Source organism: Artibeus jamaicensis, unplaced genomic scaffold, assembly GCF_021234435.1.
Source record: "Artibeus jamaicensis isolate MK-2021 breed Jamaican fruit bat unplaced genomic scaffold, CSHL_Jam_final contig_402, whole genome shotgun sequence".
Lineage (NCBI taxonomy): Eukaryota > Metazoa > Chordata > Mammalia > Chiroptera > Phyllostomidae > Artibeus > Artibeus jamaicensis.
This window is the reverse complement of record NW_026521818.1, coordinates 7482808-7496771: the sequence shown is the minus strand read 5'-3', so window position 1 is coordinate 7496771 and position 13964 is coordinate 7482808.

The window sequence follows — 13964 nt, the reverse complement described above, 5'->3', positions numbered from 1 at the left end:
GGGTTCCCCACTCTCCTCCAGGACAGGGCTATTCTCTAACTTCAAAGGCAAGTGATATGGGACTTTGTCCTGGCCAGAGTGGCTCAACTGGTTGGAGTGTCATCCTGTAACCAAAAAGTTGCAGGTCTGGTTCTCAGTCAGGTCACATACCCCAGTTGTAGGTTTGTGCATATGGGAAGCAACCAGTCTCTCACATCACTGTTTCTCTCTCTCTGTCTTCTCTCCCTTCCTCTTTCTCTCTCTCTAAAAGCAATGAAAAAATGTTCTCGAGTAAGGATAAAAAATTTTTTTAAAGAAATAATGACATAGATAAAAAGTTTAATGAGTTCTCCACTCTGCTCCAGGATGGGGCTATTCTCTTACTCTAAAACCACATGATATAGGATTCAAGAAATTAGCAGTGGCTGCAAGAAGGGGTGACAAACATGCATTCCCGAGGCAAACTCTACCTGAATGAACTTGATCTGCCTGTGTCCCTCTGAGAGCAGGGAACACAAGGGAACTAACTGTGGGGAAAAGACTAACTGAAGAAAGGGCAGCCTCGTGGTGGTCTCCCTCCCACCTTTTAGGTGTGCCCCTCTGGACATCACAGAAGGTACCCAGGCTAACTCTGTGTGGCAGGAAGACTGCCAACTGGACAATAGAATACTGTCATTTGATGACTGTTATACAGGGAACATGGCCAGCCAAGGTGGAAACACAGCACTTTTATAGAGACATTTGTCCCTCTGTCACTCTTCCTCTCAGTGCCACTGGAAGAAAGAGGATTCCCAGGAGAGAGGAGCAAAGTAGGCACAGAAGGACAAAAGGAGCAAGCCAGACTCCCAACCAATCTAGTCCCCTCACCAACACAGGCCTTGTGAGCCCCAGACCAAGCCTGGCAGAGGTGAAAAGTTTTTTACTGGATAGGAGGCTGAAATTTCAACCTGAACACATTTAACTGGGCTGGAATTTTATGCCAAAAAGTGTTCACAAAGCAATGGGATTTGTCTAAAACATTGTTAACCTAGAAGGGATTTGATGGTGCATATCTGAGAGCAGAGGGAAAAAATGGAGGCAAAAACAACACCAACTCTCATATTTATACCTCACCAGATCCTGGTTAATAAAGAACATTCTCAGCAGATAACTTTTCTAAATGAAAATGTAGCAGTAATCCCAACATGTGATAGAAAGACTTTTAAAGTACCTAACAATTACTTTAAAAAAAACCTTCATAATAATAGCTAGCTGTATGAGCCAGGGTCAATAACTATAAGCAACAAGTAGATTTTAGATCTCTCAGGCAAAGAATGAATTGACTGAAGAGTGTCACAGGCCTACAGTGTTCATTCAATCTATTACACTTATCAAGTATACGTCACGTATTGTTCTGGGCACTGAGACACAGCAGTGAACAAGAGACAAAGGCTCTTCCTTCATGAAGCTCAACCTCTAGTGGAGTCAGACAACAGGTAAGAAAGACATGCAGCACAGCAGAGGATGCTAGAAGAAAAACTAAAGCAGGGGTGGAGAGAGGGTCTTCTTCATGGGGTGGAAGGATGAAGACCATCCATAAATAAGGATGATTAGGGAAGACATCCCATGAAGTCGGCATTTGGGCAGAATCCCCCCAAAGGTGAAAAGGCCTGAACAGTGTCGGTGGTACGTACGATACCGCCACCCCTAGATGCGACGACCACTGCAAATGGACACTGCCAGGACTGTGACCACTGATAAGTTCTAACCATCTTCCATTTTTGTCTCCCCCATTGATTCTATCCCTTCTCCAGCCAGAACATCTCTGTGACTGATGGAAACCAGAATGTCATCCCAAAGTATGCCTCTTTGACATAAAAACATATTTTTGAGCATTAAGAGGAAGCAAACGCAGGAAAAGCTCCTTCTATCCTCCTCCCTTTCTGCCTAAAGGCAGGATATAAATTCTGCTTTTACTGGAGACAGACTCTAATCAGCCCACAGGTGGGGCCAGAGGAATCGGCAAACGCACCCCACTCCTTTATCTTCCTCCCAGCTCGCAGCTCCCCTGGGAAGCCTGAACTCACTTTCTTTCTTTCTTTTTTTTTTAGTGGATAAAGATTTATTTCTTTTTAAAATATATTTTATTAATTATGCCATTATAGTTGTTCTATTTTCCCCCTTCATTCCTCTCCACCCTGCACACCCCTCACCCACCATTCCCCCCCCTTTAGTTTATGGCCACGTGTCTCAAGTTCTCTAGATTCTATATTTCCCCTACTATTCTTGCCCTCCCTCCTATCTATTTTCTACCTACCGTCTATGCTACTTATTTTCTGTACCTTCTCCCCCCTTCTCCTTCTCCCACTCCCCTGTTGCTAACCCTCCATGTGATCTTCATTTCTATGGTTCTGCTCCTGATCTAGCTGTCCTCTTAGTTTGCTTTTGTTTTAGGTGTGGTTGTTAATAACTGTGAGTTTGCTGTCCTTTCACTGTTCATCTTTTTTATCTTCTTTTTCTTAGGTAAGTCCCTTTAACATTTCATATAATAAGGGCTTGGTGATGATGAAATCCTTGAATTTCATCTTATCTGAGAAGCACTTTATCTGTCCTTCCATTCTAAATGAAAGCTTTGCTGGATAGAGCAATCTTGGATGTAGGTCTTTGGATTTCATGACTTGGAATGCTTCTTTCCAGCCCCTTCTTGCCTGTAAGGTCTCTTTTGAGAAATCCACTGACAGTCTGATGGGAACTCCTTTCTAGGTGACTGTTCCCTATCTCTTGCTGCTTCTAGAATTCTCTCTTTCATTTTATTCTTGGCCAATATAATTATGATGTGCCTTGGTGTGTTCCTTCTTGGGAAGAAATAGCCAAACTTTCAAATGCACAGTTCAAAACACTGGTGATCAGGATGCTCACAGAACTGGTTGATTATAGTCACAAATTAGAGGAACATATGAAGGCTAAACTAATTGAAAGGAATGAAAATGCACAGGAAACCAATAGTGATGGAAAGGAAAGTGGGACTCAAATCAAAGGAGTGGACCAGAAAGAGGGAAAAAATGACCAAACAGAAAAGGATGAAGAAACAAGAATTCAAAAAAATGAGGAGAGGCTTTGGAACCTCCAGGACATCTTTAAATGATCCAACATCCAAATTATAGGGGTACCAGAAGGGGAAGAGGAACGGCCACGAGTGGAACACTTATTTGAACAAATAATAAAGGAGAATTTCCCCAATCTGGCAAAGGAAATAGACTTCCAGGAAATCCAGGAAGCTCAGAGAGTTCCAAAGAAGTTTAACTCACTTTCTTTTGTCCTGGGACTTCTCCACAAATCCATTGTTCTTTGTAGAAGAGTTCTACAACACCATCTGAGTTATTCTTCATGAAGGATGTGCACTGTGCATGTTAATAAACTCTCCTAATGTCTTTCTTTACTAGCAGGGGTGTCCAACCTGTGGCCGATGGGCCACCTGGGGCCCAGGATGGCTGTGAATGTGGCCCAACACAAAACTGTAAATTTACTTAAACCTTATTTTGTTCATCAGTTTTTGTTAGTGTTTTTGTATTTAATGTGAAGCTCAAGACTCCCCTTCTTCCAGTGTTGCTCAGAGATGCCAAAAGTTTGGCTCCCCGACAAGTGTCCCAGTTGAAAATGAAAGATGAGTAGAGATGAAGTTTTGCCTCTCCCCACAGCCACACCAAGGCTTTCTGGCCTGTATCAAGAATGGGCAGAGAGGATGGGCCGAGCTACATTCAGTGGGATTTCCTTCCAATTGGAAGGATAAATGTCTACCACACTATTGTCTCTGAGAACCCACTCTGTGGCATTTACTGACTGAGAGGGGATTGTGGCTGTAAAGAGATTAAATGTCTTGCTCTGGCACTGTGAGCTCAAGCAGGAATTCAGACTCTTGTCTTAGCTGAGTCCAAAGACTATGACTCTAATCACAATGAGAATTGCTTCCTCAAGCAAACAATTGCTTGTTTTCTTGCCAGCATTACACATAAAGCCTCAGGATACTCACTCTCATGTTAGGTGTTCCTTCCAGCTTTCCTCACCTCCTGTCCCCTCTGCAGGCAGCTAGTTCCCAATCACTGCAGGTAGTGGTTGGGCCCTCTGGGTCTGTGTTTCTCAAATGCAGTCCTCAGAACAGTTGCATCAGCATCATCTGGGAGCTTGTGAGAAAGGCCCCATCTCAGGTCCCACCGCAGACCTGCCGCACCCGAACCAGGGGTGGACATAGCCATCTTGGTTTTAAGGAGCCCTCCAGGTGATCTGCATAGAGCCTTGAATTTGAACCACTGCTCTGGGTCTTACAGCTGTTCTGGATGCTACGCCTTTCCAGCGTGGTTCCCAAACCGGGAGCAGTCTTCTGCCTGCCTCTCATTAAAACCCCACTCCTCTGTCTAGAGGAGCCACTTGCCTCTTTCAAGAAGCTTCCCTATTCTGGGCACAGAAAATCTCTGCCTTAAATGTCTTTAAGAATTTGTCCTTACATACACAGTCCACATTGAGCCTACAAAATCTTTAGCAAGTAAAATGAACATCCCTTTAAAAGGAATGTACATCTATGCACAATATTGTATTTTGACAGCAAAAGGTAACTGGGGCCATGATGCCTTGAACTGTGAAGTGATGAAGAAAAATCTTGTATTACTTATACGGCACCCAAGACACTGGTAGTGCTTAACAAATATTTTTAAAATGCTTATTTACTTACCAGAATAGCTGAATCCTGACTATATTGTTGGGTAACCACCTACCACAGGCTTTCTGGGGGTAGAGTTCATTCACAGTACAATGAGATCTATGGAACAGTAAGATGATTCAAACTGGGGCTTTAGTGAGATTTTTATAGTTTTTATAAATGCAAATTCATACCCCTAGGTAAAGCGTCACAGAGTTCTTTTTTTTACCAAAACACAGAATAAGACTCTTTGGTTTCTATGGATTTACGATTCTCATGGGTCTTAGAAAAATATTCTAGTATATATTTTTCCCTAGTGAAATGTTTATAATATTTCAAAAATGACCTTGTTTTCTAAATAGCTCTCACATGTCTTTTGATAGATTAATTTCTATATTAATAACACTTAATTTTTCTTATTAAAAAATACATATGTGCATATATTCACTTAAAAGGCTAGGTTAAGCTTCTTATGTCAGTATTTTGTATTTTTCTTTTATTTATATAATTTGATTTTATATCTAGTAGAATTTATCAGGTGAATGAAACTGTTTTGGAAAGATTACTACAGGAAATCTATTTTGGACCATTTTTCTCTAATACCAAAATGTAATCTCTATCCTCATTTTTTAAAGATGTCAGTTACCAATATTTAATAATATGCACATGCTCTTTTGGTAACAGTTTATGGTCAAAGTAATTAAAATACAGTTACTTTGTGTAGCTCAGTGGATTAAGCACAGGCTGCGAACCAGAGTCATCAGTTCGATTCCCAGTCAGGGCACATGCCTGGATTACAGGCCAGGTCCCCAGTGGGGGCCACATGAGAGGCAACCACACACTGATGTTTCTCTCTCTCTTTCTGCCTCCCTTCCCCTCTCTCTAAAAATATATAAATAAAATATTTAAAATATATATATAGTTACTTTGTGTGCATTTAATATCTCCCTGCATAATAGTCATATTTTTGTCCAAACATATCTTAAGTCAGTGAGTGCAAACTTCCCCCAGCTTTTCCAAGGACTGAAGTCGGTTTCACGGATGATACTCCTGAGAAAAATTGGAAAGCAGGGAAGGGGAGAGAGTGTGGAAGATTTAGTGCTTACTCAGCAGGGATCAGTTACAGCCGCACAGTAACTCCATCTTGTCGTTCATGGCCTCTGTTACTGCACCGTATCTTTGATGCCAAGAGAGCATCGTTCCGCTTCCTATGTTAGCAATGAACAGACAGCAGTTCAAATTAGATAAGAACAGGGTTAAGACATAGAGGTTCTGATAGGTAATTATTTCATGTTTGTGGTAAGAAAATGTATGTATCATGTCAGGTCCCATAATCTAGATATATCTAAACATGCTTTACTAGACATAACATCTTATTATTGATTCAAAGTTAGTCATGTATTAGATCACATATGTAACAACTAAACTGCCAAAGATAAGCTTAAAATTACTCCAACTTTGTCCTTCTTTCTCAAGATTGCTAATGCTATTCAGGGTCTTCTGCAGTTGTATTTGTTCCAGTTCTCTGAACTAGGCCGATGGTGTTTTGATAGGAATTGAGTTGAATCTATAGATTGCTTCGGGTGGTATGGTTCTTTCTATCCACAAACGCTTTATATACTTTCACTTATTTGTATCTTCTTCACTTTCTTCCTTCAGTATCCTATAATTTTCTGAGTACATATCTATTATTTCAATGGTTAATTTTTTTCTAAGTATACTTTCTTTTTTGGACGCAAGTCCATAGTATTCAAAACAGCATGGTACTGGCATAAAAACAGACAAATAGATGAAAGGAACAGAGTAGAGAGCCCAGAAATAAACCCATGCCTATATGGTCACTTAATACAATTTCTAAAATGTGTCCTTCCCAATTTCCTTTTGGAGTAACTCCAGAATGTTTTAATAAGGCCTGAGTGTATGTACATAACCATGTATCTCACGGAGAAATACGATCATTCAGAGGCCTCTACCCTGGAAGGGGACACAATTCCTTCATTCTCTGGGTTCTTAAAGAAGTTAAGCCCTTTTGAATGTTTTAAACACCAAACAGATCATAGCTCCATTAATTAATTAAAACATATATCTTCACACCTATAAATACTGGGGGGTTGAGGGGAATATTCTGTCCCTGAAAAGATCATTCTGTTTATACTGGAAGCTAGTGATCTCTTCTACTACAATTTGTTCTAATATATTATATTAATAGTCTGAATCATTAAAAACTGTTTTTTAAAGGGCAAAACAACATTTTAACCCATTACAGGAATGTCCAAGAACTATAGAAAAGCAATACTTTCATTCTAATAAAAATTAAAAAGTCATTAGCTTACAGAGAAGGAGAGGCTAGAAAGCATGTTCTCATTGTGAGAATCAATCATGCAACCTGCTTGTCTCCGAATTTCAAGTCACCTTCCAACTGCTCTTGTGACACAGAGTTAATGGCAGGAGGGAGGCTGTCATAGCCCATTACCAACGGCACACACTGTGAAACGGAGCTGGCAGCAGCCTGGCATTCTCCCCCCCAGAGTGAGAATTAAATCAAATTGAACTTGCTGTAGGCAGAAGTAAAATAATACAGTAAGTCCCTGTTGCCCTCCTCCAATATAAGAAAGTCATGGTTTCTTATCAAGTAAAGAGGAAATTACTTAAATTAAACCTCTCTTTATCTACATTCTTAGCTAATTACACAACTAGAGATTCACTCACCACCACCCACCTGGCCACTCGTCTATGGTGGCATAGCGTCCCCTAGGGCTGACATTGCCCCAGGGGCACTCAAGAGCATTTGAGTGGAGAGGTCCTGAAAAGCAATGGTAAGATAAAATAAACGTATTTATTGAGCACCTACTATGCAAGTACTGTGTGTCTGGCATTTTTCACAATTCGGCAAAAGCTTTCAGGAGCTTGAGTTGCCTTGAGTTTTGTGGAAATTATTTACACGGTGGTAGGAGGGGGAAAATGATGCTCGGTTAGAAGTTTTGCCAGTGATTTTATCAACATTAAATATGAGTGTGGAGGTGGCCATTGGTCTGCTCAGCCTGAGTGGAGCCCCAGTGACATTTACTGCACCTCTTCCCAGGAAAAATATGCGGCTACTTAGCATTTATATTGCACTTTTCGCCTCCAAAACCACTTTACAGAACCTCTCTGATTAATTCCCCCAACGCTCTTGCAAAGTAGTTATCACTCTATACTATTAGCTTCTTCATGAAAGCTTTTGATGGCTGTTTCCACGGCGTGTGTGTGAATTGCATTTACCAAAGAGAATTTCTCCAAGACTCATGACCAGAGTCAAAGAACAATTACTACTCAAAACCTTAATGTTTTCCCTTTCTGCAGAGATAAAAAAAAAAAAGCTTTATAATTAATTTACACAGTTACCCCTCTCCCATTCAAAGAATGTCAGAATATAGGAAAGTATTGTGTTATCAATAGGAGACTTCTCCCTCGTCTCTCACCACTAGCACACGAGAGGACTCCCCCCGACCCCCGAATAACAGCATCACTGTGCCCTCAAAATGAAGAAGCCCAGGAGGCAAGTGAGATGCACAAGCTGCTAAAAGAAGAGAACCTTATAAATTAGGACTCTGATACATTAAGGAGCTGACGTATTTTATTTAAAAGCTAAGCATCCATCACCCCTAACTTAATCACCTTTCATAAACCAGCTATTCCTTATAACATTTTGATTAGTGGTGTAATTTAGGACAAAAAAAAGTGGTAGAGAAGTTGTATTTTCAATGAGTAATATTCACATTTCTTCTGTATATAATTTAAGTTTGAGCATCTTAGATGGACTCTCCCCCTTTTCTTCCCCAAAGAAATCAATAAAAAGCATTTTCTAAATTGCAGGGCATTTTATGGGATAAAATGTGAGTGTTTGATGAGACACTGCATCCCAGGGAGAAGGAGAATGGGGCAAGGCTGAAAGAAGAGTGAGGAAGCTAAATCCTGAGGGAAATTGTCATGTTGGTGGTGGGCGAGGCCAGGACACCCCAGCACCATCAGCGAGAGGCCGGGCTCCCTCACGACAGTCGCTCTGCTGCTCTCATGTTCACTTGTCTTTATCCCAGAGATCACCAGCCAAAGAAGCACAGGCGACAGGCATGGCACCATGCACATATTATGGAACACTTCACATTACAAATAATCATCCAATAATCTCAGCTTCAAAAAACAATTATTCCATGGTATGTGGGAAGCAGAATTAACATATCACATGGCGTTTCCCAAATCCTTTCTGTAGACCTAGGAGGGTGTTCTCAGTGATGTCTCAATGCCAGTGTTTTAAAACCGTCTCTACTTATAGCTGCTTTATATAAGGGGATTCATCACCATTTTGTTACGTAATATATCTTAGTATATTTTGGGATTCAGGAAAAAAGATAAATAGTGTGTGCTTGAAAAAAACTCTAATTAGCATATTCATTAGGCCAGATTATTTCCTAACAGGAAAACTTATAACTTTCATTAAAAAGAGATTTTAATGTGGGTTGTTGGAGGGAGTAGAAATAGGGTCCTGTTCCGGGAACAGTGTGTGTTCATCTTGGATCTGGTGGGAAGTTCATAAATTGATGCTACATGCATAAACTTTATGCCAGCGTTTTATCCCCCAAATGGGCCCAAGTAACTCCTGATCAAGTTTTTAATAATGAGCTCTTCCAATTCCAGAGAGTTCACATGGGTGAGAAACTCCATTCTCACAAATGGGTGATGAATTTGAAACCATTTTTACACCAAATACTTTACAACCATTCATAATTTTGAAATTTTACACAATCAAAAATTTGTAATACTTGAAATGACATTTAAAAATCTACCAGCTCTTTCTTTTCTTTCATGGACAAAAGTAATATTAAAAATGTTTTATGATAATGCAAAACACTTTGAATCCAATCAAACTTTTTTTCCCACATGAAGTGTTCATACTAATGGTAATTTGCAGAAGCATGTGCCTTGTTAGAGCAGCCGCTGCACCACTAGCTTGGGCACCGCCCAAGGGCACATCAGCTGCACAAAGGCGAACATATCTGATAAATGGAAAATGGCAACCAGAGGTCCACCAGGTGCTCCCAGCAGGCTCCCCGACTCTGAACCTGGACCACAGGCCCTCAGGTTGCATCCCATGCTCCCGAGCTCATCCTGAAAGATGACACACACAGTGCAATCCCCAGCAGCATCATAAGCCATGTGTTCACACTGGGCAGTGACACAATCTGTCCAGTAGCTGGCTGCCAAGCACAGGGAGGGGGCCTGATTCCATTCCACTCAAGTCCCAGACAAAATACTTCTGGTCCAGAAGCCTCAGTACTAGCCAACAGGTATGGCCACCTCAGCTCATGCCAGGCTTTCCTGAAAACCAAGGGTCAAAAGATGCCTCTAACCCACTGGGAACACAGACTAGGAAGCTTCACTCTGTCTTATTCATGATTCTAACTTGGCATCAAGCCTCCAGACCTATACAACAAAAGGGACAAGGGGATCTTTTAAATACTGTAGCAGAATCCCATGCTCTGTCTGAGGCTTGTGGACTCTATTCTCAGCCAGTCAAAGGAACTCAGAAAGTTATTCTCCTTGTAAGACAAGACTTGGCTTCCAAGCTTATTGTCTTGGTGCTAAATCCTATTTTGAATTTCATAAGCTAAATATTAACACTTACTTCTCATTTGCATTCCAACTTAAAGAATTCTAATGTCTCTGATCCCCAGGAAGTCGTATGCTTTGGCTGACTGTGGAGAAAGTCAGGTACATGGAAATACCCTTCTCCACACAGGAGTGCTGCCAAACCAGCCAGCGCAGCCTTCTCAAACAGACATCACGCAATCCCCCTTTCTTGTGCTATTTATTCTGCCTGAAAAGCCCTTCCCATCCTGTTTCCAGGCCAAAAAAATTCTGTCCTTTTTCTTCAAAATCCACCTTTCTCTGCATTATTCGCCATATTTGCTTCATGCTACACTTGTATCTTTTGCTCCTCAGAACTCTTACAGCATTCTGCACATCACTTCTCCACTTTTGCTTTACCTTGTGCCAGAGAGTTGGGTGGGTTTCTGGCCCTCACGCTGGCATGTGAGCTCCTTGAGAACAGCAAGAATGACCTGTTTTCCTTCTGTCTACTCAGTACTTAGAGACTCACGTTTGAAATGATTGGGGTAGCAGTATCAATTAGAAATAGGTTTAGCTGCACATAAAGAAACAATAATAGTAGCTTAAACACAAAGAGTGTTTTCTCCCCAAAGAGAATCCAGACATGGGGCTTTCGTCCAGGCTACGGCAGTCCAGGGCAGGGTTTTTTGCCCAGTGAAGTTATCGGGGGCTCAGGCTTCCTCTCGGTTTCCTGCCACCCCATCCTCAGAGTCTGACTTACATCCTCAATAATGCCTTGCAGCTACTCCAGGTGTCATATAGGAATCATAGTCAGCCAGAGGAGAAACATCGATAGAAGAAAGAGCAAAAGCAGTAGTATATCTTTATCTCCAAAAATGAAACCTTAAAAAAAATAAGGAAAACAAACCACAAACACATGTGACAGAAAGAGAAGTCAAGATTTGTGTCTGTTGTTTTAGGGGCTGAAAGGACACAAGGAGGACAGTCACGGGCAACTTGGAGAAAAAAGGATTCAGGTTATTGGCTTTGGTGTTTCTAAGTCCAGATATGAAGCATATAAAAGACTACTTGCAGCAAGAATTCTGCACCCCAATAAGTAGCTGTAAGGTAAGCACGAAAACCAGAGACTAGTGAGTGCCCCTGATAACTGCTTCTGCCCTCTCTCAACCAAAAGAACCCACCATAAGTTTGGGGATGTAAGAGCAGGTAAAGTCTGGACCTTGCTTCTTAAATGAAATCCTAGCATCCACATATACTCTGCAGTGCGGGGAGCAGACATGGTGACCAGACAGAAAGAGCTTATGACAGACAGTCCTATTGAGTTCTCATGACCCAGCGTGGCTTGAAAAAGCATCAAAAGTCTCCTTCGATTGACCCTATGGAGGCAGAGAAAATATAGCAGAGAAAACCCACAAACCTAATGCTGTCTCAAGGTCAGTCAGATTGAGGAAACAAGGAATACATTCTAGAACTTGCACATGAACCCATCAGTTCATGAATTGTGGAAGAGACAGAAGTGGACAACTGAGACAGGAAGAAATGAGCCAGTGTGAGTGAGCGAGAGAGACAGATATGCCAATATGGACCAATGACCCAAAAATAAGATGCCCCTTTCCCTTCCTGTTAAAAAAAATGGGGGAACAACTCAGAATTAACGGAGTGGGGCTCAAGTTAAATATTAGATTTAGTTTTAAAAATGAAGTTGCATTTTACATACACAGTGTCTTTAAAAACCACACCCATATGACCGATGATGGCTGATCCACAAAAAAGCTTGATGAGGAGTGGATGTGGCTGAGTGGAGAAGCCTTCACGATGCGGTACATTAGATCTGAGCAATGAGGATGATGGAAGTTTACTGGGCTGACGAGGTGGAGCCATGCGAGGACGTGTTTGACCAGGGCCCTTGTGCATTGGTGGCACCTCACAGGTGAAAGGAAGAGCCCTGTGAGAGAAAGGGTCTGCACTCCTAGGTAAGTCCCACCCTTCTCCTTCCATGGCTTTTCTCTCTGCTCGGTGTGGATTGGTCTGTGTTGTGTTGTTGTTATTCTTCTTTTAATTCAGAAGTACTAAGTTCCTTACTAGTATACTCAATGATTCTGGAGAAGCAAAATCTAGGCGAAATTAAAAATTAAAAGGAAATGTGTTAAATACTACTGGCTAGAACAAGTTAAATAATTCTGTTTAGAGAGTCCATTTAGATATTTATATCTTCCTGAACTAGGAAAAAATCAAATAGGGTGCATTAGCCTCATCAGCCCAAATTACTCATCCCCTCCAGTCCCTGTTCAGAGGTTACATGCACCCCTGGTGTCCTGGTTTCTGTCTATATGTCCTTTCCTTTCAAGAACATCAATCAGATTGGATTATGGCCCATCTTAAATGCCTCATTTTAACTTAATTGCCTCCTTAAAGGCCCTATTTCCAAAGCAGTCACATTCTGAGGTACCAGGGTTTAGGACTTTTACATAAAAATTTTGTGGGGACACAATTCAATGTATAAAAAATTACTGAGTAGCTATTTCCTGTCTGAGGTTTTGAGCACTTCTATAACTGCACCATCCTCAAGTACCAAGGATGCAGGGAAACGTGTTTTATACAGAGCACCTTGGCTGTAGAGGAATCCATGGGCATGTTTAAGAGTGAGCACACTGTTTTTACATACTAGTCACTCTTCTTCTAACTTCTCCTCAAAAAAGATCAAACAAATAAAGTCCATGTACACAGACATGCCCAGTAACAGAGGTACTAATTTATAACCATCTACTCTTAAAATAAAAACATCTCAAAATGTACTTCAATAGGATAAAAGACACTGGAAAAGTTACCCATCAAAACACTGTAAAGTGAATGTTTATTCCCTCCACTACCTGCCAAAATCCCTATTTAAAAAACATTAACTAAATAAAGAGATTAAACAAACAAAAAAGACAAAAAGAAAAGACAACCTAAGGAAACAATGAATGGGGATGACAAGAACATTCTAGAAGATGAAGAACAAAGGAATGAGTGGTCATTGACCACTCTGCTGTGTAACAAATTACCCCAAAACTTAGTGACTTAAAACAACTATTTTTATGCTTATGAATTATGCAAGTCATGAATTTGAAAAGGACTTGGCAGGTACAGCTTGTCATTTCACTATGTTTGCAGCCTCAGCTGGGAAAACTCAAAAGTTGGGGTGATTCAGCTATCTGGAGGCTTTGTGACTTGTGTCTGGGAGTTAATGACAGCTGTTGGCTGATACCTCAGTTTGGGCTTCTGGCTAAAATACCTGCATATAAAAGTCTTTCTCTTTGGTCTGGGCTTCTTTTTTTTTTTTTTTTCATTTGTTTTATTTTATTGTCATTCAAATACAGTTGTGTGCCTTTTCCCACCACCACTTCCCCTCATCCCAGCCATCCCCACCTCCCTTCCCTGATTTTACCCCACTCTTGGTTTTGTCCATGTGTCCTTGATAGTTGTTCCTAAAAACCCTTGGTTGGTGGGAATGCAGACTAGTGTAGCCACTGTGGAAAACAGTATGGAATTTCCTCAGAAAACTAAAAATGGATCTGCCTTTTGACTTGTCAGTACCACTGCTAGAATTATACCCTAAGAACCCTGAAACACCAATCCACAAGAACCTATGCACCCCAATGTTCATAGCAGCACAATTTACAATAGCCAAGTGCTAGAAGCAACCTAAGTGCCCATCAGTAAATGA